This window comes from Lactuca virosa, chromosome 6 (genome assembly GCF_052849685.1).
Source record: "Lactuca virosa cultivar CGN04683 chromosome 6, Lactuca_virosa_CGN04683_v6, whole genome shotgun sequence".
NCBI lineage: Eukaryota > Viridiplantae > Streptophyta > Magnoliopsida > Asterales > Asteraceae > Lactuca > Lactuca virosa.
In genome coordinates, this window is record NC_136431.1 from 248146799 (window position 1) to 248172565 (window position 25767).

At 37.3% G+C, this 25767-nt stretch overlaps 1 pseudogene; it reads right to left on the reverse strand.

Annotated features, from left to right (window-relative positions):
* Positions 1-23294: 23294 nt before the first annotated feature.
* Positions 23295-25312, reverse strand: LOC145119467 (mitochondrial uncoupling protein 5 pseudogene; annotated as a pseudogene).
* Positions 25313-25767: the final 455 nt, after the last annotated feature.

Sequence of the window (25767 nt, forward strand, 5' to 3'; positions counted from 1 at the left end):
TTAAGTGATCAAAAGATAACTAATTAAATATATGGGTAGATTATGTAAATCTTCCATATCTTATATAGTGGGCTAAGAGGCTCCATGGATTATCAAGTTGGGTTCCACCCATAGGATGCTCCATGGGAGTTACAAACCCATGGGTCATGGAAATGAAGAGTCATGACACATTAGGGTTTACATGGTGTAACCCTAGATGTGTCAACACTATATAAGAAACCCATTCTCCACCAAAATTGGGACACATGAGAAACAAGAGGGCTAGGCCGATTTTAGAAGTGTGTATTCTCTCTAAAGTCATTCCAAAAGCATTTGGTGATGTGTGAAGCATTTGAGGCATCACACTTGGGGTGCTAGGCTCACAAGGTTTCAAGGATCATAAGCAACAACAAGGTAAGTTATTCTATCTTTCATGCAAGTTAAAATTTGTTCCCCATGTATGCTAGATAGGAATATAACCTTGGAATTCAACTTTGCATGATAATTAGACAAACATAGATCCAAGGTTATTAGGGTTGCATGTACACTTAGGAAGTGTTAGAATGCTCAAAACCCATCAAGTATGCAGACATGTCTAGTATGTATTTTGATTTATGGGAAAAACTTATCAGAAATTTAATGTTATGGTTTATGGTATGTTTAATTTGATGTTAATTGCATATTTTACAATGTTGAAATTATACAATTTGATGTTATGGTTTATGGTATGTTTAATTTGATGTTAATTGCATATTTTACAATGTTTAAATCATACAATTGGATGTTATGGTTTATGGTATGTTTAATTTGATGTTAATTGCATATTTTACAATGTTTAAATCATACACAAATGGAATGGTCAACATATAGATACCAAATATAACCTCCATTGACATTTTGTTGTAAAACATGTCTTACATTGATTACATTGCTTACATCTTGAACAAATACTACTTTCATACAACTTACCAAAAGATTAGATTTCTTACTGCTTACATCTTCAACAAAAAACTACATACCCAAACTATTACATTCCAAACTACTTGTAAAATAGAACATACACAAAGAAAATCCAAGTGCATAACAGGTAAATTTTGAGTCTTGTGGTCTGAGCCTTCAATTTGTTTATTGCCCTCAGCAATCCAGGTATGATGGCTTTTGAACATTCACACATTGGACCATCATACCATCCAATAAAGCGACACTTGGATCCCTTCAAAATTAAAAAAAAAAGCTAACACAGATCTTAACATGTAATGCGAGAATAATGATGCAAATACAAAATTCATTTGCTTACCTCGGTAGGGCATCCCCGGAAAGGACGACCTGGGTTTTCGTCGGTCCATGAAGTGCGAACAATAGCCATTTTACCACAGAAACACAACACCATTGTTAATTTCTTTAGAGGGAAAACGTGAATAGTGACTGTGTTAGGGCTTGTGAAGAAGATGGGAACGAGGGGATAAAAGCTTGAGCACAGTAGTATCATCGATCTTATAGGAGGGTTTTATTAATTAAATAAAGGGAGTAAAATAGGGAATGATGAAAATACCCTCCCTTTGACAAGTCAAATGGATGGTAACGGCGGAAAAGTGACGGCAGTTAAGGTTTTGGACCAAAGTGGCAACAAAATGCAAACCTTTGGAACATCAGTGCTAGCCCAAGCCTTTTTGGCCCAAAGTGGCAATTTCCACTTAACCACAGGGACCATTCTTGCAATTTTGTCTTTTACTAATTTGCTTTAAAAAATTATATATATTTTTTTAATCATTTTTACATTATATAAGATATTATAAAGACTAAACTGCACAAATGGTCCGTGTGGTTTGCTCAAAATTGTCACTTTGGTCCAAAAAGGTTTGGACTAGCACCAGAGGTCCAAAGTTTTCATTTTGTTGCTTGTTTGGTCCAATCTGTTTTGATTTTTTTTCAAACTGACGAATTTTCCCCTATTACTATGATTTTCTTTTTTTCTTATTTTCAGATTTTAAAAAAATAAAAAATAAATATAAATATAAAATAAATCTCTCTCTCTCTCTCTCTCTCTCTCTCTGTGTGTGTGTGTGTGTGTGTGAAAAACCTAAGCACAAAAAGGAGGTTGCTACCCTCCGTTCCAAACATGTTTTCTTCTTCTTTCTCGATGACAAGCAACCCAAACACCTGTCACACCCCCAAAGCGGAACGGCGGAAACGTTCGGGGGCGGAGGACGTCAGGTTTAGTATCACAAGACCTGTATCATAGTAATCAAAGTAACACACGACCATTGCATTAATTTTAAAGTGTTTACAATGTATGTGATTCACATAAGATAGACTCCAAAAGTAAATAACAAAATAAGACTTGAAGCTACTATGCTCCATCTTCTGAATCCCAATGCGCGTACCTGTCTACTAGGCTCCTGAGAATACAAGTTATTTTGAAAGAGTATATCAACATTTAAGCTGGTGAGTTCATAAGTATTTTAGTGATGTATAGTAAGTTGTAAGTTCTTTTTAGAAAAGTTCGCATGTTCCTCCAGAAAATCCTATATTTTCTGATATCATGAAAGATAAGTAAAAATGACTCTACAATCCCTTCTATGAGTACTAAATGGGTACAAGTTATATAAAACCCAGAGTAAACAAACAATTGATTGTGTGAATCCGCCCTAATCCTGCAACCAAACAAGGAACAGGAAATGATGCGGAAGGCATACATCCCATTGTTTGTTAGATCTTCGTTGTATATAACCATGGCGTATTCATTTGGTACTCACGGAGTTAACTGTAATAGTTCCTTTATATTTGATGAAAACATTCTTTAAGAAAAACCCTTATTTTCTTTAGCAAAAATGGTAACCACAATAGTTCCTTCAATAATCACTTAGTTTATACTACCTATATATAATCTAATATCGAACGGATAGTTAATTGTGTGAATCTGCCCTAAGCCCACAACCAAACAAGGAACAGGAAGTAAGGCGGAAAGCACACATCCAACTACCTATCGGATATTAATTATATATAACCCTGATGTATAAACTAAGGTATTATAGAATTAACCACCTAAGGTCCTTTAAGTTATAGCAGAAAGCACACATTCTACTGTCTACTGGACCTGATTAATATATATCCCTGATGTATCTACCGAGGAATCATAAAGTTAGCATTATAGGCCCCCTTCTAACTGAATGTACTAAGACTCTACTGTTATGTTTGTCTTTTGTAATGATGTAAGTTTTCCCAAGTTTAAGACTATCTTTAATAGTTTGAATTACCTTTTATGTGAGAAGATCACAATAAGAATGTAATGGGAAAATGAAAGTATTCTGTAATGTCGTATAAAGTGACTACTGAAGCACTAACTACCTTATAACCAGTTTGTTAATTAAGGTTAAAATGTGATGAGGTTGTAACCATACTTGATTGACTAGTAAAACACGACGAACAAAGACGTCGAAATGGTATGACATTCATCACCCGTAGACATGCAGGTCCCACTGTAGCTAGCAGCAAGGTGGAGGATGGTCAATCCTCTATAGATCTATACACAAATTCACACTCTCCCTCCAGGAGACTCTGGTTACAAAACGTGACACGGCAGTATATTGCCATGTCATGAAGTAGTGGCTCACATTAACGTTATAGTTTTCTTGTATTTGTATAGTATGTTCTCTCTGCTCTAGTGTATAGTATGTTTGAACTGTTTCTCATTATAGTATGTTCCTTCTGTTCTAGTGTATAGTATGTTCCTCCCTGTACTAGTGATAGTATGAACTGAACCCCTAAACTATACCTATTATAGTTTACTAGTATGTTTACTTGAACTGTATCTGACTTGAAGAAAATACTCGATTATCTACTGAGTTATGGTTGTACTTTAAAAATGGATTTTTATAAACAATAAAGTAACATAACTTTAAAAAGAGTTTTTGAAATGATTTGATCACTTATAAACACATAAGCAATCCTTTAAAATGATGTTTATCATAGATAACATTTTACACAATTATCATTGTGTTCAACTTGTATCCCCCCCCCCCCTTAAAAGCATTGAAAACATTAAAATGTTGATTATAGGGGTATGAACTCACCTTATGTGGGTGATTCAAATGAAGGTTCGTGTAAGGATAAGAAGTTCCACGAATGAATTCACGAGACACAAACGAGTCCTAAATGACATATGATGGCATATATAGGCATGTAATTAGTGTTTAAAACAACTAACATGCAAGGAAACTACCTTAGGTACTAGGAAACACTTGAAATGAAGTGTTAAAATCACATGTGATTGATCAAAGGGAGTTTACGGCCAATGAAAAGTGTTCACAACCCAAATGGATGAATGGTTCACGGCCCAATGGAGTTCACGGCCCAACATGATGAGTTCATGAAGGGTTCACGACCGTGAACACCTTAAACTCATGAAGATGGTGATGAATTTATGAAGAATCAAGGCTAGGATCTAGTAGTCTTTTAAGTATAACAAGGTACATGATGAAACACTTACGAGTTGGGATTCCTTGGGAGTTCACGGCCACCAAGAACAAGTGTGTGTTCTTGGTGTTCTTGGTGAAAGATGATGATCTTGAAGATCTAGACAAAAGTGGTGAATTCATGGATGAAATCGTAGGGTTGTACTAGATTAAAAAGGATATCAAGGAACAAAAGGAAGAATCACTTACAATTTGGACGAGAAATGGAGTAATTCTTAATGATACTTGAGAGAGAATGGAAGTTCTTGAGTTGGGTTTGTGAAGAATGATGAAGAAATAAGGGAAATCTATACATATGGAGGATAGATCACGGCCAGAAGAGAGTTCACGGCCGTGAACTAGGTTTGCGGTCGTGAACCTCAAATGTTTGTTTCTCTGGTTCGGGTGTAGCCTTCTGATCTCGAGTTAACACTCCCTAACACTCAGTCCTTGAGTGTACTAGGCTTAGAGCTTATTAGAATGACACTTAACAAGGCTAAAAGGCAATGGAATTTAGTCTGACTTTTGGTTGATTGGCTGGACTTACAAGATAAAAATTTTCGGGTTGTCACATCATCCCCCCGTTAGATGGAATTTCGTCCCGAAATTAGCTTTCTTAGCAGTACTTCTGGGGTTGTGCTCCTCTGAATGGCAGAATACCCACTCGTAGACCTGGGCGACTTTGCCCTAATGCTCATGATAGGATTCATACCTGGTCCATCTATCATTACTTCGTGTAAACAAGTCGTATATAATTAAAATTAGTAAGACGGTCGGATGTGCGACTCTACCCCAGGTCCACAACCAAACAAGGAACAAGAGATAGGGCGGAAACACACATACTAAATCTGCGTAATCATAATTATATACTACCCTCGCGTATACACTTAATAGTGATAGGTGGGCTGTATTTGTCCTTAGCCTCTATGCTTGAACTTGATCTGTTGGACGAGTGGTAGTTCGGGAAGGTCTGCTGAATATACGACGGTAAGGTTTCGGAGGGCAAGGTACTCCTCGCATGAGTACCTCGGGGTTTAGAATACAAGGTAGACGATTCTGAGTTCTGGGTCGGGTTGTTGTTACGAATGACGAGGGTTTCGTGAATTTGACGGTTAAGGCGATGGAATTTCGAAATATATGAACTTAGTATGGTGAGGACCACACCAATCCATGACGAATGATGACAACAGACTCTTTACAGAAACAAATGTTAGGCCGATTTGAAAGAAACGTTTGTTATACGATGGTGTATCCCGAGTGTGCTCGACAATGTACTATGTGTAAACGTTATAGTGCTTTCTGTTTTATCCCTTGATATTACCACTGCTACAAATCGTACCGCGATGAGCGAGTACAAATAATGCAAGTGTTTTGATGACTCGTGTCGATACTCTATATTATGACTCTCCTCAGTACCTCTATGATCGCCCGGCATATACAAGTTATGTATAATTAAGATGAATAAGACGGTCGACTGAGTGGCTCTGCCTTAAATCCACAACCAAACAAGGAACGAGAATTAAGGCGGAATCACTCACTCTAAGTCTGCAAAATCTTAGCTATGCACAACCCTGATGTACATACTAAGCCATCATAGCTTCCCTGAACGGATCTTTAGTTCTCTCATGAATGATGTGACTTGTTCATATGAGTGATTTATTATAATTACTTTTAAATGTTTTCCCCAAGTTTTAATCTTATATAAATATAAATTAAATTTTAACGTAATTATCATTTCGAAGACGTACCACTGGTCGCTGGGGACTCCGGGGTAGATTCTCCTGCGGTGATCATCAGAATTCGTCCGTCCGCGCCTGAGTTCTTCGTTATCGGGCAGTCCCTCTTGTAGTGCCCTGTCTCACCACAGCCATAGCAGGCTTGGTTTACTTCTATTACGGGGACTTAGGAGATCAGTTGAGCCGGTGCCCTGCAGAACCGGGCAGTGTGCCCCTTCCTGTGGCAATTCAGGCATTGCATTTCCCGACATACTCCGGTGTGGTGATAGTTGCACTTTCCACACTTCGGGAGAGTTCCAGCATATCGACTGGAAGATGCTGGAGTAGCAGGTGTTGTGGCGGCGTATATACCCATTTGTTGCTCCTGCTGGGTTTCCTGTGTTGTTCGCTCTTTCCTCTTTTTCCCCGACTTTCTTTTATAGTCCCCTCCCTTTGATGGCTCAGGAACAGGGACCTTCATGCCATGGCGGACTCCATGGTCAACGAGTCGCTGGGCCAGGCGTTTGGCGCTATCGAATGTAGTTGGGTTAGAAGATAGTACATCTCCTTGAATCGGGGTAGATAAACCCCAGATGTATCTTTCTATCTTCTTACTCTCCGGGGTAACCATCCCAGGGCATAGTGATGCCAGGTCGCTAAACCTGTCAGTGTAAGTCACTATGTCTGAGCCGACCATGGTGTGCTCCCATAGTTCTTGTTCCAGCTTTTGGACTTCGCCCCTCGGGGCAGTATTCTTCCAACATCATCTCTTTTAGGTTCTCCCAACCTATTGAGTTAGCCACTGATAGGGTCAGTGACTTAACATGACTATTCCACCATGGCAGGGCTCTGTCGGAGAAAGTGCAGGCAGCAAACTTCACTTTGCTCCCTTCTGGGCACGAACAGATTGCGAAGACCGAATCTGTTTTCTCGAACCATCGCATCAGAGCAATGACTCCCCCATTTCCATTAAAGGATTTGGATTTGCAGTTCATGAAGTCCTTGTACGAACACTCTCGTGGGTGTTCGTAGGTAACTCCGGGGTTAGTTAAGTGGGTACCGCTACCAGCTCTGTTGGTATCACTTTCGCTGATGTGAGTCAGAGCAGCTGCTACTGCGGCTGATATCGCTGCTTGGAGAGCAGCAGGATCGAATTGTGGAGGAGGTACTGGAGTTTGAACTGGAGTTATCGGAGTAGTGTGCCCGTTTGATCTATGAGGAGGCATCTTGCTAAAAAGAATACAAAGATGATATGGAAATAAGTCTATAGCAGTGGTTATAAGCCGAAAGCTGAATGACAAAGTTATCCTAGTTCTGAGTGTATGTAACGACCCAAAAATCAAGGGTAAAAATTTCATTTTTAATATAGCTAACACATTGATACCATTTATTTCAAACACCTCAAGTCATCATTAAGTAAAACATTTATCAGAGTTCATCCCAAAATCAATCATTGCGGAAACCATAGGTGTGTGCACTGCGATCAATCCGAGCCCTTCATTTCCAAATCGATGAAACATGAAACCAAAACTGTAAACCGTAAGCACGAAGCTTAGTGAGTCCCCCAGATCATACCCCACACACAATCCATATAACACATATCGTATTAGCTGTAAAAGTTATCTTTACCGTTATCACATATCAATCAGCTATAAAAGGTACTCTACCACGTATCACATATCAAATAGCTATAAAAGCTCTCTCTACGATTAGCACATATCAATAGCTATTTAAGCTACTTCTGCCACATATCACATATCAAATAACTATAAAATCCATCTCCACCATTAGCACATATCAATTAGCTATACAATCTATCTCTACCGTTAGCCACAAAGGCTATCTCTACCACTAGCCACAAGGCTATCTCTACCATCAGCCATAAAGGCTGTCTCTACCATTAGCCACAAGGCTATCTCTACCATCAGCCATAAAGGCTGTTTCTACCATTAGCTACAAAGGCTATCTCTACCGCATATCACACATACATACATATCACACACCTCTACATAGCAAGTATACTAACTGTCATAAAATGGGTCAGCCTTGGTGCCTTAGACCCATTGGTATGGTGAGAAGACTCACCTCTGAAATGCTGAACTGGTAAGCTGAAGTCAGATATATCCCACACGATGCTCCTTCTCAACTGCCCATAATCATCAAGTGATTAGCTTAACACAATCCCATAAATACCCTCTGGTCAACCCTGGACAAAGTCAAGGTCTACCGTCAAGGTCAGCAGTCCATGTTGACCTCAACTCGTCGAGTATAGCCAGCCACTCGTCGAGTTATTGCTTAACTTGTCAACTCGTCGAGTCACTTGAGTGACTCGTCGAGTTCCCTAATGTTTGCGGCCGTAAACCCTCAACCGCAAACCCCTGGCCGTAAACCCTTTGGCCGTAAACTCCTTGGCCGACTCCTTGGCCGTAAACCCTTTGGCCGACTCGCCGAGTTAATTAAAGAACTCGGCAAGTCCCTTTAGTCCTACTCGTTTTCGGCCTTTACAGTGGAAACCAAAGCTCCAAATCACAGATCCAACCACTTATATATGGTGTAGTTACCACGTAAAGTTGCAAACTTTACGTGTTATACAAAGCATCCAAGGCTAGAAACACTTAATAAAAGCTTGACAAGGGACTTAGAGCATAAAGGGGGCCAAGACTTGATAAAGTTGGCAACTTTAAGTCCCCAAAGGCCCTGAGATATCCAGATCTAAAGCCATATGCTCATAACAAGCTCAAATCCAAGAATAATCCCAAACCATGCTAATAATGGCCATAAACTTTCATAGAAGGGAATCTAAGCAATGAAAAGCCAAGGTTTCAACTTTATACCTCAAAGTAGCTGCAACACTGGAGGAAATCCCAGATTTACTGCCTTCCATTCAGCACAACCGCTTCAAGCTTCAAGCTCCTTCCAAAAGAGCACCAAGAATCACTCTTCAAGCTCACACACACACACTTAAAGAGAGGGAGGGCACGAACTAGGGTTTCTCTGGACAAATGGGGGAATAAGGGAGGCTGCAAATGAGACATAAGTCCTTTAAATAGGCCGGGTACCAAGCCCTAAAATGTAGGGTTTCCTTTACAGCGCTTACTCGCCGCGTCGGAGCCTTCTGACTCGTCGAGTAGGGTCGAAATCTCGCGATCCTTTGAATGACTCTACTCGGCGAGTTGCTAAAAAACTTGCATCCATTAAGCAATTCCTGAAACAGGTGTTACAGTGTATCTGGTTCTGACTTTCATAGGGTTCTGAAAACAATTCATAAAGGGAGTTTATATAGAATAAACTTTATGAATCAGAAGTGGCTATCCTCGAATGAATATATGTGAATTGAATAAGTGATACTAGTTGCATGAAAAGAAATATTACTAACACATAATGTGAGCAGTGTATCCACTAGCTCGCTAAGTCATTCATGGGTATTATTTATTAGTGTGACGCATAAGACGTTTTAGTTTCTTTGGCTGATCACTTCTTGGAAACTCATTTGGAATCTCTTCTTGTTCCTCCTTGACTCCTCTGCTGACTGCTATGATGGAGTGGTTACACATGTCTGGGTTTTGTCGTACGAGAATGGAAGTGTCTAAAGAATCTATGAGAATAAGTGAAACATTATGGGGTGATCCTTACTGGGTCCTCCTATAACCGCGCAATGTATACAAGTTGTATATAATTTAAGATTAAATTGACATTCGAATAAGTGATCCTACTCCAAAACCACAACCAAACAAGGAACAGGTAGTGAAGTATAGATCACAAATTCTAAGTCTATAAAATCTCAATTATATAAAACCTTGGAAGTATACACTCTGAAATCATAGACCTACCAGAAGGGTCTTTTAAATTCTCACATAAGTTATTTATGGTGCCTAAAATACTCATATAGTATTTTAATGTATTGAACTTGGTATGTTTTAAACTTTTTGTTGTGTTATAGTATCATAAAATACTCCCATAGTATTTTAACTTTATGTTCTGATCTAGAAATCCCTTGAATAGAGTTAGGTCAGTTTTAAGACTGTTGCAACACCACATCACTCCCAAACACATGTCGGTCACATCTCGAATGAATATAGTTGATCAGGCTATATTGATCCCGGATATGAGTACATAACTGTCCAGGTTTGACCGCAGTGTTCAACCTTTAAATACTTATGTTCTGTTCTTCTTGTGATACTTGTTCTAGTATGTATATATGTATTAGCATGTATGTATACTTTTATAAGGTATTGTTATATTTTTAAAATATATTATTATTCAGAGCACTTCGGCCCCCTTGCATTTATAGTTGTATATCTTTTATAGGTTGATATACTTAGTTCACTATAAACAATGCTCTGATACCAATCTGTCACACCCCCAAACCGGAACGGCAGAAACGTTTGGGGGCGGAGGACGTCATGTTTAGTATCACAAGGCATGTATCATAGTAATCAAAGTAACACACAACCATTGCATTAATATTAAAGTGTTTACAAAGTATGTGATTCACATAAGATAGACTCCAAAAGTAAATAACAAAATAAGACATTAAGCTACTATGCTCCATCTTCTGAATCCCAATGCGCGTACCTGTCTACTAGGCTCCTGAGAATACAAGTTATTTTGAAAGAGTAGATCAACATTTAAGTTGGTGAATTCATAAGTATTTTAGTGATGTATAGTAAGTTGTAAGTTCTTTTTAGAAAAGTTCGCCTGTATTTTTATTTGTATAGTAAGTTCTCTCTGTTAGAAAAGTTCGCAGTATATTGCTATGTCATGAAGTAGTGACTCACATTAATGTTATAGTTTTCTTGTATTTGTATAGTATGTTCTCTCTGCTCTAGTGTATAGTATGTTTGAACTGTTTCTCATTATAGTATGTTCCTTCTGTTCTAGTGTATAGTATGTTCCTCCCTGTACTAGTGATAGTATGAACTGAACCCCTAAACTATACATATTATAGTTTACTAGTATGTTTACTTGAACTGTATCTGACTTGAAGAAAATACTCGATTATCTACTGAGTTATGGTTGTACTTTAAAAACGAAGTTTCATAAACAATAAAGTAACATAACTTTAAAAAGAGTTTTTGAAATGATTTGATCAATTATAAACACATAAGCAATCCTTTAAAATGATGTTTATCATAGATAACATTTTACACAATTATCATTATGTTCAACTTGTATCCCCCCCCCCCCTAAAAGCATTGAAAACATTAAAATGTTGATTATAGGGGTATGAACTCACCTTATGTGGGTGATTCAAATGAAGGTTCGCGTAAGGATGAGAAGTTCCACGAATGAATTCACGAGACACAAACGAGTCCTAAATGACATATGATGGCATATATAGGCATGTAATTAGTGTTTAAAATAACTAACATGCAAGGAAACTACCTTAGGGACTAGGAAACACTTGCAATGAAGTGTTAAAATCACATGTGATTGATCAAAGGGAGTTTACGGCCAATGGAAAGTGTTTACGGCCCAAATGGATGAATGGTTCACGGCCCAATGGAGTTCACGGCCCAACATGATGAGTTCATGAAGGGTTCACGGCCCTATGAAGGGTTCACGGCCGTGAACACCTCAAACTCATGAAGGTGGTGATGAGTTTATGAAGAATCAAGGCTAGGATCTAGTAGTCTTTTAAGTATAACAAGGTACATGATGAAACACTTACGAGTTGGGATTCCTTGGGAGTTCACGGCCACCAAGAATAAGTGTGTGTTCTTGGTGTTCTTGGTGAAATATGATGATCTTGAAGATCTAGACAAAAGTGGTGAATTCATGGATGAAATCGTAGGGTTGTACTAGATTAAGAAGGATATCAAGGAACAAAAGGAAGAATCACTTACGATTTGGACGAGAAATGGAGTAATTATTGATGATACTTGAGAGAGAATGGAAGTTCTTGAGTTGGGTTTGTGAAGAATGATGAAGAAATTAGGGAAATCTATACATATGGAGGATAGATCACGACCAGAAGAGAGTTCACGGCCGTGAACTAGGTTTGCGGCTGTGAACCTCAAATGTTTGGTTCTATGGTTCGGGTGCAGCCTTCTAATCTCGAGTTAACTGTCACAACTAGCATTCTAGCTAGGAAATTATGTACTATTGTAAACATTATCTACTGTAAACTCGTAAACCCTAATTCATGTTATGCTTGAAATTCAACCTATGGAAGCACATTCAAACCTAGATTCATCAAGTAAAGTTGAAAACCCTAGAAATCCCGGTTTAAGTCCATTATGGATTAGGATTTCCTTATTGGGCCTAATGGGCCAATAAACTTCCAATGTGACTATTTTGGGCTTAGAACTCGTAATTGGGCTCTAATTCAACCCACTTTCATAAAATTTAACATTTTGGGCCATAATGGGCCTAAAATGAAATAAATTACCTTAATGGGCCTTGTTGGGCCATAACAAATCCAATAAGCCCTAATGGGCCATAAAACTCATTCTTTTATGAAATTTGGGCCGTAAACTACCCTAAGGGTCCAATGGGCTGAAAACCATCAATTTGGGCTTCATATTATGGACTGTAGCACAAAAGGCCCAAGCGTTTCTTTCCCTTCTCTCTCTCTCTCGGCCCAACTACAAAAAAAGGGAGAAGAGTTAACTTTTAAGGTTGCCACCTCACTATTACACTTCATACTCCCATGCAAGACCCAACATGTATCCAAGCTAGTCATTCACCACTCTCTCTCCCCTCTCTTCTTCTACTCTCGGCCGAGGATCACCAAAACACACACACATCACAACAAACTCTCTTAAATTCTCTCAAGACTCATCCATATTCTTCATCCAAAATTCACAAAACTTTTGCTTGTGTTTCAAGAGGTTTTCACAAGATAATCATCATTCTTGGTAAGTCTTTACACCTCCAAGTTTTATCATTCCATTCTCTTGATAGATCACTCTTTTAAGCAAAGTTTTGGTGATTTTGCTTCCTAGAGCTTCTTAAGTTCGAAATCAACTCTAGGAGGCTTGCTAGGACCAAAAATCTCCTTCACACCTTCTTCAAAACCGAAGCAACTAAGCAAAAATGAGTTCATACCCCTCTATTTTCGGTTTTCATATGATTTATGGGGGAGAATACTGTTGGATTAGTGTCTAAGTCCATAACTATTTTGGTATGTACTTGACCCGATTATGAGCATGGTCCTTTTGGGTTGCCTTCACCATAGCAATATGTAAGATGAATTAAGGAGAGAGAAAGGTTTAATTATGATTTATTAATATATTACAAGAATAATATATTAAAGGAGAAATCATATAGTTTAATTAATATTAGTCAAGAATTAATTAAGAATTAATTTTGTGACTAAAAGAGATTAATTAAATTAAGGGGACTGATATTGTAATTATAAGATAGTTACAAAGTTGGGCTTAGGATCCGTTAGATGGCAATGGACGAATTCTATATGGAGGACCATAAAGAAATCGTCCAAGGGCCTTCTGGAATGGTCCATTGGACTGCTTAGGGCTTAAGCAGTCAGATTAGGGTTTCCTAGTTGTAAACCCTAATAGCCTACATGTATATATATGACCCCTATGCCCCAAAAACGTGGACAAGTGTTCCTCTAGGGTTTCCAGCCGTTTTTGGTGCATCCACTCTCCTCCCTCTTCATCCAAGTTGCTTAGTGGTGTTTGTGACTCCATTAGAGGTGCAACACTTGAGGCACTAAGCTTTCTGAAGCCAATCAAAGCAAGGATTGATTGTTATTGCTATATAACAATCAAAGGTAATTACTAAACCCTTATTTTTCAGTTCTTATTTGATAGATCTAGGGTTTGTAAGTCTTGGATTCATTGCATGTACAATAGAGAAACCTAGATCCAAGCATTAGGGTTTGTATGAGCACATAGGATTGTTCTTATGCTTAAAACTCATCAAATACAAGTAAAATGTGAAGATCTATGTGTATTTGTATGTTATGTGTGATTTCTTGTGTTTTTGTGGTATATATGTGCTAAAAATGAAAGATATTTCGAGAGCTATAGTTCAAGAAGGAAAATATGTGATCTATGTCATATTTCACTTAACATGTCAAGATAAACTACTATACAAGCTTTATAATAACACACTACAACATAAAACTCATTATTGGACTATTTTTGTCAAATAAACAAAAGTTTGGGAAAAAGTTGTCATTTACGGTTTTACAAGGCTCAAAATGTTAAAACAGTTAAAATGGAAGTTTCTATGAGCATTATGTTTTTCAAAGGACTAAAAATGAAATTTGTAGCTTATTGGGCTAAAATTTTAGGCTTTTCGACCCATAGGCCCAAAGTTGCGAAAAATATGGTTTAAGGGGGCTGAAATGGTAAATTTCTGAAAACAGTGGGTAGAAAAGTAAATAAATCTATTTCTGGGGTTAAAATGACCTTATTTGCTAAAAAGGATTGAAAATGCAAAGATTTTGGATTAAAATGCAAGTCTTTTAACTAAAGGGTTGAAACTTTCTAAAAATTTACTTTTGGACTTAAAACATTATTTAAATAAGTGTTTGGCTCAAAAATGTCAAGAAAAATAGTTCAAGGACCTAATATGTCATTTTTTTTATAAAAAGGACTAAAATTGCAAACTTTACCAAAATAAGGGGCTGAATAGGTCAAACTAATATTTTTGGTCAATTATGTTAATAATAAAATAATTGGGTCAAAATATACAAAACTTTATAACTTATAGGTTTTAAATAGAAAAATATCTATTTTTATAAATCTATGAATCCTTATAAAACAAATTCGTGATTTTTACGACATATCGATTAAACAACTCGCAACATTAATACAATACAAAACAAGTAAACATTCTAATGGTTGGGCTTGAGATATTCTAATATTATATATATGAGTAAAGAGTCAGTCTTACCGTTAGTAGGCCTCATTCACGAAGCTGGTCTATAAGGGGTGTTTAAGGAAATTGCCTATAAAATGGCGATTGAATGGGTATCCACTCTTACCCACCGCACTCTTGACTACTGGAGGGTCGTTAGCCGAACGGGTAGGATAGGACGAAACCTTCCATTATAAGTATAATGAAGTACAAAGTAACTAAATGCTTTTACAAATTCCCAATCTTAGTTACTTTAGGGCAAAATGTGAATTTGTATGCTAATCCATGGAATTACACTTCGTACCCTTGTCAAACGTTAGTGGAGCGTGTGTGGCTAACCGGCACACTAATTTGGGATTGACATTGGTGGCGAAGGGTGGCTCGATGTTTATCATAGTTCAATGGAGCGTGTGTGGCTAACCGGCACATTGATTAGGTGATAGTAGCAATTGGGTGCACCACGTGATTCGTATGGTTATTCACACCTTGTTTGTGATCCTCGGCATCCCAGTCACAAATAGAAGGGCATAATCGAGATTAAACATGCCATTGAAAAGTTCAATGAATCTCAAAAGATCTAGGAGTTTCAATTCATTTAAAACTTAAATTTCTTTTTCGTTTTTCATGGTGGGAAATTGGTAAATCGTCATTTACCTACCTTCAAATATTCTGCAACTAGATTACGACATCCCTCTTCTAGGTTGTAGAGTATTGTGTTGGATCCTAGCCTTGATGTTTCATTTGGGTGTTACATCAAGGATTCTTATCAACTAACTTGAATTTTCTCTCGTGGTGTAGATGTCTAAATCTTACAATGGTCTTCCCAAGTCCCTTGGAACAAGCTTTCCAAATGAAAATGATGTTCCACGATACGATCAAGGAAATGAGAGTCATGCTTCACTTCCTCCACCTCTTCCAATTCTTCTCCCTAACCCACAAGTTCAAAGGCTTGAAAAGTTCAAGCTCACTCAATCCCTTTTGGCAAGTAAACACGAAGATGGGAAACCTGTGTGTGCACACATCTTAGAGATGAAGTCACACATTGATAGGTTGAGGATGATGGGTGTCGATATCTCAGAAATGTTGGTTGTTGACTGGGTTCTTCAGTCCCTTCCTGAATCATATAGTGAGTTCGTGAGAGAGTACTATATGATGGACCATGACATGACCCTCATTGATTTGACCTATTTGCTTATAGTTGCTGAATCAGAAATGATTTGGCGTGCTGATCGAGCAAATTTGTCTGGCAAATCAAACTCCCAAACTTCAATGGACATTGAAAATTGTGACATTGGAAATCCAGAAAAGGTAAATTCTGAGATAGTTCCTTGTGTCATTCCAAAAGAGTCCATCTGGTTCTACTGCCAAGAGAAGGGGCATTGGAGACGAAGCTGCCCTGTTTACCTGAGAGATCTAAGAGATGGGAGAGTCAAGACGTATGGCTTTACTTCAGGTAAAATCCAATAACTAACTCTATAAGTTCCTATTCTTTGATTTTCAATACATGATGTGATAAGATTACATTTTGATGTTTTGTAGGATCGAAGAAAAGAGAGGAAGCTTGAGGGAAGAAATAAGCTGAATCTGATCGTGAAGAAATGGATTTCGATCGCATTGCTTGAAGATCGGATTTTTGAGCTACTACTTTAGAGTTAGAATAGATTGCTTAGAAATTGAAATAGCATATTTTTCATTTGAATTGCATTGTAAGGACAAGTTTTTCCGCAATAAAATGAAATTTGATTTCGTCCTATTTATTTATCCTTGCAATGGCATATGTGAAAATGGATGTTTATGTATTTCTAATTTTAGCAATGTTGAATTGGATGTGATTCTTGATTATGTTATTTGTGAAATGTCGAGGATTTGCCAAATAAAGGAAGATTCTCATCGCCCAAGTTTCAATTGGACAGAAACTTGGAATCATACAACTTGGTTGCGTGATGAATGAGAAACTTCATATTTTGGAAATTAGACTAATTCTTTGGCAAAGTGTTAAGAGAAGGACCAGGAGATCGAGTACACTAGGTTGTGCGTTGATCAAGTCCACCACAAGAGTGATAAAGATATTCGTCATCATTTACTAAAGTTTAGTAAATATGATTATACTTATAAGATTAAGTATAATTTTGAGTTGATTGAAAGAGTTTCAATCAATAGCAGAACGAATAAGAAGAATCAAGTAGGCAGAAAGATAAAAGTTTCTCTATTCTAAGAAGAAGGGAGAGTACCTTTTATTGTGTTTTATGATAAGTCTTAATGATTAAGAACCATATCTCAATTGATCCTCTAAGTGAGTCTTAGTGCAATTGCATGTCTAAGAAGAGGAATCGAGAATTGTAGAAATGGTTAAATCAAGAAGTCAATCATACTTCGTTCCAATATCAAGTCTTAGAGTCAAGATTCTGACATGAGTGACAAGTCTTAAGTAGGTTTATAACACTCGATAAATGTGGAATTTGGAAAAGTTTTCTTATTCTTGCACATTTGAAATTGGTAAGTTGTGATGTCTTGGATAAGACAAAGACCAACCAGGACCAATTGTGTGAAGTGTTAAACTTGACAAAAGGCTACACTAACTCTTGAATATTTGTTTGTCAAGAAATGTTTCTTGACAAGAGAATCTTATATGTCAAGAAGTCAGTGGGAGTCTTAATGGTCTTGAAAAGTTTCAAGAACAAATCAAGAGTAAACCTAGTTGATCATCACTAGCACACCACTTGAGGTTTAAAGCCTATCGTGGATGACATACTCTTTTTCTGTGACATTCCAATTGAGTTAATTATGCGTGTGAGTTCTATGAGTTCTCATTTGAATGCATAAAGACAAAGCACCTTGATCAATGGAAAGTACATTGATATGAAAGGATGAGTTGCTTGGAAGACATGGTGGGCATTCATGTTACCATGAGGCAAGAAATCAAGATTGAACAAGTTCAGTCCATATCGTTGTGGATTTGTCGCAAACTTTCATTTTGACAAATTCACATGGATAGGAACACATACATCATAAAATCTAAGTGTCATAAGGTTTTCCTCCTTCATGAAAATGATTGTGAGGAAATGCTTTCACTAAGAGAGATTTTAAGAAGATAGCAATTGTGAAAATTGTATTCTCAAATTCGATTATGACTACGGCATCCCTTTTCTTAGTTCGAATTGTGAGATTTGGCAATTGATCTGAACATTTGGGACTTAGTAACATAAATTCTGAATTGTTTAGACACACATGTGAGCTATCTAAGGCAAAGGTGTATGAGCTTAAAAAGCTTAGATAAAGGCTTCTCAAAGCATTAGGTATTAGAAATATGAACTTAAGGAATTCAATAAGCATTGTTTTCTAGAAGTTCAATTGTTTTCTGAATACATGTCAAAGCTAGTGGGAGCATAAGTGTTATGTTGGTAAGAAAATAATCATCATGTTAGTGGGAGCATGATTATTATGGTAAGTATTGCAAGTTAGCAATATTAATTATAGAAAACAAAGATTCACTTTGCAAAGTTGCAAGGGTTGAAAAGTTGTTTTGCTATAATTAAGGGAGAGAATATTATACTTCGTTTCAAAATTCTAAAGCTTAGATCGAGAAATGTTAATAAATTTAGTCAAGGATACACAGTGCATTCTCAAAATTCGATTATGATTACGGCATCCCTCTTCATAGTTCGAATTGTGGGAACAGGGCACATAAAATATTATGGCAGAAGGATGATGAAGTATCATGTCTTTATGTGAGACATTATGCATCGTGTCCAATACGCTTCGGGTATAGGATCGATTGCATATGCTATAATATTAGACCATTCTATAATTTTCCAAATGCCTAGGGCATTAAGAGGGAAAAAGGAACTAGAATCGGTTTTAACTAAAATAATTAAACAACTATCAAAGGACGATCTGAGGTTCACTGAGGATTTGTCACTTGTGAGTAGTTGGAAGTATAGTATTGGATGGACTATATTGACATTATTATGAATAGATAGGATTCTATTAAGAATGAGTTGTCATATGGCAAATATGGAAATGTTTCCATTAATGGGAGTTGGATATTAAGAATCTATGTAGATTAGAAACTTTTATGCAAAAGGATGTTCAAAGGAATGTACTTTGAGTGAGAGACATCACATCTATAAAATTGTTTTGTAACAATTTCTGATAAAGAACTTAGTAATTTCATTAGCCAAGTCCTAGTGACTTTTGTGCTATGACTTTACGAAAGGGTCGTTGCATAAAATGTTAGAATCTAACATATTCTAATAGTGGCAAGAACCTTGTATTCTTAAACTAATGATAAGGATTAGGGATTGTGAAATGAGTTTCATTGGAAAAGGTTTTCAATTGATCTAATTTTACAAAGTATAGACCATAGGAAACCAAAGTGTGCATGCTTGGAGCATGGGACAATTGTGGTTATAATTCGAGTAATAAGTTGAGTTTCTGAAACAGTAAGCAATGAATAATGAGTAATCAATATGGTGTTTAAATAAAAGTGTTTTATTTACGCTCAAAAAGTTTTGGGACCATATAGGATTAATATTATTATTGCGTTTCACTTTGCATGTTTTGACTTCCAGAATAACTAGGTTATTCGAACCTCCACAGTCGGTCATACGTTGGAAGTAGGTATGAAGGAAGACTGTCATGAATCTGTCTGTAGATTGTATAAAGTGTTTAGACATAGCACAAGTTTGCCGCTGAGTTCATGAGTGCTTTGATAAGATTAAAGTATTGGATTAAACCCACGCTCACTTGAATCACTTCATGGTTTTATCACGAGTGATTGGTGAGACGATAATATTGTATATTCTTGAAACCAAGACGTGTGAGTTGTTACTTGCTGATCAGTTGCACATTGATGATAAGTAAACGCACCAGTAACTTGGTGTTATAAACTTATTGTTGTGTGTGATTCGATTAGTAGGTGCAAGCAAACATTTGAGTCAAAGTTTATCCATTCCTTTTACCCAAGGTAGGATAAAAGCGATATCTGTGGGCCCCTCGATGATTTAGTGATGACAAAGAAAAGTGCTCGGCCGGGCCAGGACTGATTTGATTTGTTCAATTAGTCAGTCGTCATAAATCGGAAATCGGGAAACGACACATAGACTGAGAGAATGATTTCAATCCATGTCTCATGTCTATACGATATCTTGTAGAATGGAGGAATATATAATCCCTTATATAAAGGACACGTGTATCTGATAAGATCAGAGTTGACAATGGCTTTTGAAAGCTACGATTGCTGATCAAGTTCTGAAGTTATGCAAAATAGTTATTAGACTTATCCAAGTGGGAGACTGTTGGATTAGTGTCTAAGTCCATAACTATTTTGGTATGTACTTGACCCGATTATGAGCATGGTTCTTTTGGGTTGCCTTCACCATATCAATATGTAAGATGAATTAAGGAGAGAGAAAGGTTTAATTATGATTTATTAATATATTATAAGAATAATATATTAAAGGAGAAATCATATAGTTTAATTAATATTAGTCAAGAATTAATTAAGAATTAATTTTGTGACTAAAAGAGATTAATTAAATTAAAGGGACTGATATTGTAATTATAAGATAGTTACAAAGTTGGGCTTAGGATCTGTTAGATGGCAATGGACGAATTCTATATGGAGGACCATAAAGAAATCGTCCAAGGGCCTTCTGGAATGGTCCATTGGACTGCTTAGGGCTTAAGCAGTCAGATTAGGGTTTCCTAGTTGTAAACCCTAATAGCCTACATGTATATATAGGACCCCTATGCCCCAAAAAGGTGGACAAGTGTTCCTCTAGGGTTTCCATCCGTTTTTGGTGCATCTACTCTCCTCCCTCTTCATCCAAGTTGCTTAGTGGTGTTTGTGACTCCATTAGAGGTGCAACACTTGAGGCACTAAGCTTTCTGAAGCCAATCAAAGCGAGGATTGATTGTTATTGCTATATAACAATCAAAGGTAATTACTAAACCCTTATTTTTCAGTTCTTATTTGATAGATCTAGGGTTTGTAAGTCTTGGATTCATTGCATGTACAATAGAGAAACCTAGATCCAAGCATTAGGGTTTGTATGAGCACATAGGATTGTTCTTATGCTTAAAACCCATCAAATACAAGTAAAATGTGAAGATCTATGTGTATTTGTATGTTATGTGTGATTTCTTGTGTTTTTGTGGTATATATGTGCTAAAAATGAAAGATATTTTGAGATCTATAGTTCAAGAAGGAAAAATATGTGATCTAGGTCATATTTCACTTAACATGTCAAGATAAACTACTATACAAGCTTTATAATAACACACTACAACATAAAACTCATTATTGGACTATTTTTGTCAAATAAACAAAAGTTTGGGAAAAAGTTGCCATTTACGGTTTTTACAAGGCTCAAAATGTTAAAACAGTTAAAATGGAAGTTTCTATGAACATTATGTTTTTCAAAGGACTAAAAATGAAATTTGTAGCTTATTGGGCTAAAATTTTAGGCTTTTCGACCCATAGGCCCAAAGTTGCGAAAAATATGGTTTAAGGGGCTGAAATGGTAAATTTCTGAAAACAGTGGGTAGAAAAGTAAATAAATCTATTTCTGGGGTTAAAATGACCTTATTTGCTAAAAAGGATTGAAAATGCAAAGATTTTGGATTAAAATGCAAGTCTTTTAACTAAAGGGTTGAAACTTTCTAAAAATTTACTTTTGGACTTAAAACATTATTTAAATAAGTGTTTGGCTCAAAAATGTCAAGAAAAATAGTTCAAGGACCTAATATGTCATTTTTTTATAAAAAGGACTAAAATTGCAAACTTTACCAAAATAAGGGGCTGAATATGTCAAACTAATATTTTTGGTCAATTATGTTAATAATAAAATAATTGGGTCAAAATATACAAAACTTTATAACTTATAGGTTTTAAATAGAAAAATATCTATTTTTATAAATATATGAACCATTATAAAACAAATTCGTGATTTTTACGACATATCGATTAAACAACTCGCAACATTAATACAATACAAAACAAGTAAACATTCTAATGGTTGGGCTTGAGAGATTCTAATCATGCTTATTGGGCATTCGTGACTCATTAACATGACTTTTGGGTCCAACATAAATAATACATGTTATTGGGCCTCCTGTGACCTAATTACATGCTTAAGGGACCCTCAATGGTTTTTACATGCTATTGGGCCTCAGTGGCCTATTAGCATTACTAGTAAGGTCCAAATAAATCATATGCGAAATGGGCCAACACGCTTTTCGTATACTCGACAGCCTCAAATAACATACGAAATTAGTAAGGCCTAGTAGTCATCTTCTCCTCGTCTGTTAGGCTTACCTTCTCTTCAAGTAAACTAAAATCAGGTCATTAATCAAGGTTAATCAAATTCATGTGGATTAAGTGAGTAATAACGGGTGACACCAATAAGTGTCGGTCGTAGTCTGTAGTTGTAATCAAAGTCTCCTGGAGGGAGAGCGAGAGTTTGTGTATAGATCTATACGGGGGTGACTCCCCCACACCTAAGTTGTTCGCTACAGTTAGACTCGGTCAGTCTAGGGTGACAAAGTCTTAAGATCAAATTTCGGTATTCATTAGAATGCCAAGACAGACGAACTAGTCATTATCATGCATGGTTATAACGACTCATGTAGAAATCCGATATCATTTAAGTAATCAAGGGAAATCATATACATTCGATGTAACGATACAATAATGCAAAACGATCATAACTTTTTATCGGAAAACATCGGGTTTTCCAGGGGAAACCAATCTTACTCATTTGTACTTTCAAAAACTATAATGCAAAACCTCTCATTTATTCACGTTTTGAAATCATTCACACATATACTTACAGGATCATCACAACATTTTCAAGAAAAGTCTTAATACATAAAATATCAGATTTTCTGAGTTTTACAAACAACATAAACTATTTTACATCAAACACACTTATGAACTCACCAACATTATATATGTTTACTGTTTTCAAAATAACTTGTATTATCAGGTAATCGTTAGAACGAGGAAGCATCCAGTGTGTTGAAAGTTTCTTTTGTAGTAGCTAATCACCAAACACTTTATATTTTGGGATCATGTGATGTAAACCATGTACTTGATGTAAACAATGTCAGTTGTACTATGTAATGTTGGGTGAGGAATGTGTTATGTTTCATGTATATTCATTGTGATGATATTGCAATTTAAGTCACGCGAGCCCTCAGACGTTTCCGTCGTCTGGTTCGGGGGTGTGACACTCCCTAACACTCAGCCCTTGAGTGTACTAGGCTTAGAGCTCATTAGAATGATCATTAACAAGGCTAAAAGGCAATGGAATTTAGTCTGACTTTTGGTTGATTGGCTGGACTTACAAGATAAAAAATTTCAGATTGTCACAACACCCCCATACTTATACTGCCTCCCTTCTTCTTCTTCAGTTTTAATCGAGAAAACCTCCACCAGAGGTGGGGTTTTTCGGCTGTCAAGAGGGCAACAACCCCCTCCCATTTTCCTTGTGCTTATCGTCGACTTCATCGCAACCCAAATGCCCCCACCTATTGTTGTTCTATCTTTGATCTGCCTTACCCTTTCCCTTCGTGTATTCTTCCATATCATAATAGGAACAGTCAAGAGGCCGCTGGAGCATCCCCTTAACTGCAGCAGTCAACAAGAGCCTTTATTGCTTCGTTCTTCTCCTTCCCCCAACCTATTCATATCTCTACCGCCTCCATTCCCTCCTCCACTCTCCTGTTGTTGGTACCCAAACACCAATAACCAACTGAAGACCATTGGCTCCTTAGGAGCTCCCAAATTGAAGATGGGATACAACACCAAAACAAACCTAATCAGGTAAAAACGAAGAGTAAATCTTTTCGTATCAGAAAAAATAAATCTTCCGATGAAATAGAGTCTTCTTCGTATTTGATAGTCATTTTGAAAAAAAAAGAGCACTAATAGTATTTCTCATCTAAGAAAGTAATAAAACAGATTCCATAAAATACTAAGCAATTTAATAATAATATATAATTATTTAACTAAATATTATGACATCACCAACATTTTTCATCATCATCATCAAGTATTTAAATTGATTTAACTTTGGGAAATTATATTTTTCCAAAAATTAAATTTATAAATATCTTTAAAAATCTTTGAGGACCTTTCGCACTTGCTCAAGTGTCACAAAAAGGACCACCGTGAAAGGCCCCTGCCTTGAAATTGTGGGTATGAACCCCTTGTAAAGGGCCATAGGCCCCTCCGCCTTTACCGTTTTCAGGGCACAATCAACCGCCCCCTTATACGGCGGCGCCACCCCTTCCTCCACCTTCATGTTCATCACCCGGGTTTTGATCACATCCACCGGATTCGAAGCCACCGACGCCACAAACCCCGCTGCAAAACTCGCCGTCACATGAGTGCCCAGTCCGTCACCCATAACCCCTTGTTTGATTATCGTTTCCTTAATTTGATCATACGACGCCAGCTGCGAGGCCGTGACGATCATTGCACGGTTCACCGTCAGGGAGGATCCCCTCCACAGACTGGTAACTCCTTCCTGCTTCACCATCGTCGAGATTGCATCGGCAACACCTTTGTAGTTCCTCCGCTGAGCCAACGGAAGCCTACCATCGGCTTGCATTCTCACCATCGCAACATCAGCTGGGTTGCCGACAGCGGCGCCGATCCCACCAGCCAACAAGCCGGCAGTGATTTTCCGAGTCAGAGAAAACGTACCCGTATTCTGGTCAGTCCATTTTTCTCGGAAAATCTCGTAAAGCCCCATCCTTGTGGTCGAGTACAACGTCTGCCGGAGAACAGTCGCAGAAATGCCGGAAAACAACGCGGCAACACCTTCAGTTTGAAAAATCTTCACACCCACCGAAACCGGTCCAGATCTAACAACCGGCGGCGGCGGATGCGGCATTTCAACAGTGGTGACGCCGCCACCGTTATAAGCAAAAGCAGGGCGAAGATTAGGGTTACTAACAGGAGCAGGAGCTGATTCCCCCTGTAACTGCATGCGAACTTTAATCAGATCCAAAGGGTGAGTAGAACACCCTGCAACAATGGAAGCAATCCCGCCTTCAACAAATCCCTTAGCACCCATTTCAACAAATCTAAAAGTTAACTACTAACAATACAAATCTGAATCAAAGAATCGAGTTAGGATCTGGGTACGAGAAACTAACAACACCAATTGGGTTTCAAATCACTGGAAACAAGGAGATGGGAATGAAGCTGAAAAGCTATGGAGGAAGAATGAGGAACGATAGACCTGTGAGACATAAAAGTGCGATTGAGCTGGATGAAAATTGTGGGGTTGGGGAGTGAAATTTATAGGTGGGTTTAGGCGAGTGGGTGGAAGAAGGTGAATACGCGTTTGTGGGGGGAGATTGGCGAAAAAAAGCGTACCAACTGGAGCCCTAATTTTGTCTAAGACAGGTTGTTTCTGGGCGAAAGAGAATTCTTCTTCGTTCAATTTGACTTGGTTCGGACGCAATATTGGAATAAAATACAGAAATATGTTCCACTTTGGCAAAATACGTAATTTTGACACAAAGATAGAAAATCAATTTCTTATTCAAATAATAAGATTTATTAATCACACGTTTGCACACGAGGGTGTGCAAAATTTAGGATGAACCAACAACATCAAGTAACAAACAGGGATCAAACCAAATTTAATTGAAACATGTCACCATGTTCCCAAGTTCAATTTATCGAGGAAAATGAAAGAAAAATCGGTGGAAATGGAAAAAAAATTAAAAGAAATTAGTGTTTTTGAGTTTCATTAAAGAAATGAAATAAA